This window comes from Trematomus bernacchii, unplaced genomic scaffold (assembly GCF_902827165.1).
Source record: "Trematomus bernacchii unplaced genomic scaffold, fTreBer1.1, whole genome shotgun sequence".
Lineage (NCBI taxonomy): Eukaryota > Metazoa > Chordata > Actinopteri > Perciformes > Nototheniidae > Trematomus > Trematomus bernacchii.
Window position 1 is genome coordinate 7,892,140 of NW_022987608.1, and position 2,991 is coordinate 7,895,130.

The 2,991-nt window shown below is 40.8% G+C and overlaps 1 long non-coding RNA gene across 1 annotated transcript; it reads right to left on the reverse strand.

Annotated features, from left to right (window-relative positions):
* Positions 1 to 1,069: 1,069 nt before the first annotated feature.
* On the reverse strand, positions 1,070 to 1,668 carry LOC117483304. Its single transcript, XR_004555971.1, has 2 exons — positions 1,422 to 1,668; positions 1,070 to 1,192 (listed from the first exon to the last, which is right to left on the reverse strand). It is a non-coding gene; the product is annotated as an uncharacterized LOC117483304 (long non-coding RNA).
* Between the last annotated feature and the right edge of the window lie 1,323 nt (positions 1,669 to 2,991).

The window sequence follows — 2,991 nt, forward strand, 5'->3', positions numbered from 1 at the left end:
AGCCCTGTTTCCATTCGGATGACATCATCAGGTAAGCCTGCTGCTGAATATTTTGCCATTCCATATGACCTCTTACGATCATCCCCTGCCTGGTCTTCGTAGCGACTGGACTGCAAACCGGAGGGTCCAGGTTCGTCGTCGTCGTCTGTGGACTGCACCCAGGAGGGTTCGGGGTTGGTGCCTGCAGACTCAGGCCCTTTGCTGTAGCCGTGGTCGGTGGACTGATTTACAGGTAAGCTCACTTTCTTTTTTGTCCACTCAAATAAACTTGGCCCTTTCTCTTTTCCATGTGGAAAATGGCAGCTGCATATTCTTGTGTTGTCATCTGGCTCCCTGTCTGCTCGTCTACAATGAGAAAATTATATAATGAATTACTAATAATTTAAACCTGCCAAATAGTCCCCCTACCCATAGTTTTAACAGTCTGCACTCTTCTATTTATCTTGTGAAGCACGTTTAACATTCAGCTTGTGTGTGTTTTGGTTGTCTTTATTTCCAGGTAGAAGAGGACCAAGAGCGAGGAAGTAAGACAGAGCTCTTAAAAGGCCAAACACAGTGTGTTAGGCCTTTTTATGTGTGACACATATATGTAGTGATAAATGGCTTCACCTGAACACTGTTCCTAAATAAAAGAAGTTTTCTGCATCATCAGTCATTCTTTCAAAAAAATTACCAATATTTCACAAATTATGCATGTAAACTTAAGAGCACAGCTGTATGTTGAGTATGTCAACGTTGCTTGGTTCATCTTACTGGGGGGCAGCTACATGGATGTCGGTGCAGTCCACAATCATTTTGCAGTTGAAGGCAGAATGAATTTATTTATGTATGTGCTTATTTATTTATGTGTTTATCCAGAGCGACTTACATTTAACTCATTTCAGGGACAGTCCCCCTGGAGCAAAACGGGGGCAACTAACTAAGTGCCTAAGTCCAGGGCCACCACCAACCCAAAATAAATGTATAAAAAGTACATTTAAATGTTTTTATTTCATATATTGACTGACATGTAATACCATTTCAACTTCAATGAATGTTGGAAACACAAATATTGGTTGTAGACTCAGAATGAAGCACAACTTCATGTCATACAATGAATTGAGTTTATTTGTAATTGTGTAAAAAATATGAGCATTGATTAGCAAGCAGGACCTGCAGGACCTGCAGGAACAGAGAATGGTGATGGATGGAGCTGGGAAGAGAGAAGAATAAAGAAAACAGATCAACTTTATTATCGGATATTAAACATTTAATTTTCAAAAAAAATTGCTGCTCTTACAGTTTTCAAGTGTGTAAAGATGATTTCACATGACTTATGCAAAATATCACACTCAATACATGTGTGTCTATGTGGGGTGCAGCTCTGGGGGTGCATTGTGCCTTTGATGTATATAAATAATATACCATAACCAAATACGTACAGTGGAAATCAGGTTGCCAGAGCAGGTCAGTCCAGTGTGCATGTTCCTCAATGTCTCAGCAGAGTTACAGGTGAGGCAAAGAAAAGAAAAGAGAAAAAGGTCAGTCACAACACTTTAAACACTTAGAATAATTTTCTCTCAGTAATCACTCAACTACTGTCTTGCCAAAAAACAGACTGACTCACCCTCACTATCATCACAATGAAACACGTCCAGAAGAATGTCATGCAAAGCTGCCTGCCTGCCTGCCTTCGACTCTCCCTGAACTGCCTGATATTTTTAATGTTCAATGTTAACCATTTGTGCAGATAGCATGAAGTAGAAAAAAGATCGCCAATGCTAATGTAGCGTTAGCCTACATTAGCATCGACCCCTGGGACCCCAGTGGAGGGTGTACCCGGGCTTAAACCGGTTTGACAGTACTCTTCAAAGGTTTCACAAAATACTTACCATCATGACTACTCTTACTGTTTAACATTTTGGTTTACTTATGTTACTTCATGTTAAGGCTAATAAAAAATGACAAGGCTAACTAACGTGCTTGCTACTAGCTAGGTAACTAACTTGACTATGTTCCATGCACAATATGCATTTTACCTGATGTGTTTGATCCAGCGACTCCTGGCCCTTTTATCAGACGGGAAGCGAAAGAATGAGCAAGAGGTATTATTACTGGAATGATAACAACCTGGTACAAAGCACACAGGCATCTTGTTCAAGTAAGTAAGTACATTTATTTTAGCTATCTCTTATATTTAGTGGAGGGAATAAATCAGCTATGACATCACTTACGCGAGGATTCTGGGATCTGGGATTTGTAGTCTTTCTAGTTTCGTATTTTTCAAAGTCTTATATTTCAACAGTTTTAAGACAAACTGTGACTTTTTTGACATGGAAATGATTTTTTAAGATTGACAAACATCATATGTGTAATTCATGGCACAATTCAAACGGGATCGAAAGATAAGTTTTCTCTCCCCATTGACTTCAATGCATAATTTTTCCGAAATAAGGTCCCATACCCCGGAAGTAAGTGGGAGGGACTTCGCCACTCTATAGAAAGGGGTTGAGGTGTTCCTCCGCCTCCATCCAAACTGTGAAATGCCTGGCTTGTCTGAGGAATGAGAGACCCTGGAGGGCCAAGGGTCCCGAACAAATGAGCTCCCATAAAACTCCTCTACTTATAAAGGGACAGGACACAATGCAGACGAGCAACCGCCCCAAAGCAGCCTTCATGGTAATTTCCCCACTATTTACAGTGCCCACCCATGGGTTTCACTGCTCTGTGTTGGAGCCAGTCACCTTCATGTGAAGCGTGAGGCATTCATCATCTGACACATCTAAACAAGTCCGTACGCTTCACTTCCTAACAGCAAACACAAGCGGTGATGACGATAACTCTGTATAAAAATGTTATCAAATTGGGCTAAATGATACCGATGCTGTTGTTGTTCCTTGCATTTAGCCTTTGCATATGTTAGAGTGTTTGTGCTCTGCTGGAAATGAAATGAAAGCTGCGTTGTGGAATATGCAGGGGAATGTTTTCAGCCGAGCAAATTAAGTTAATTGT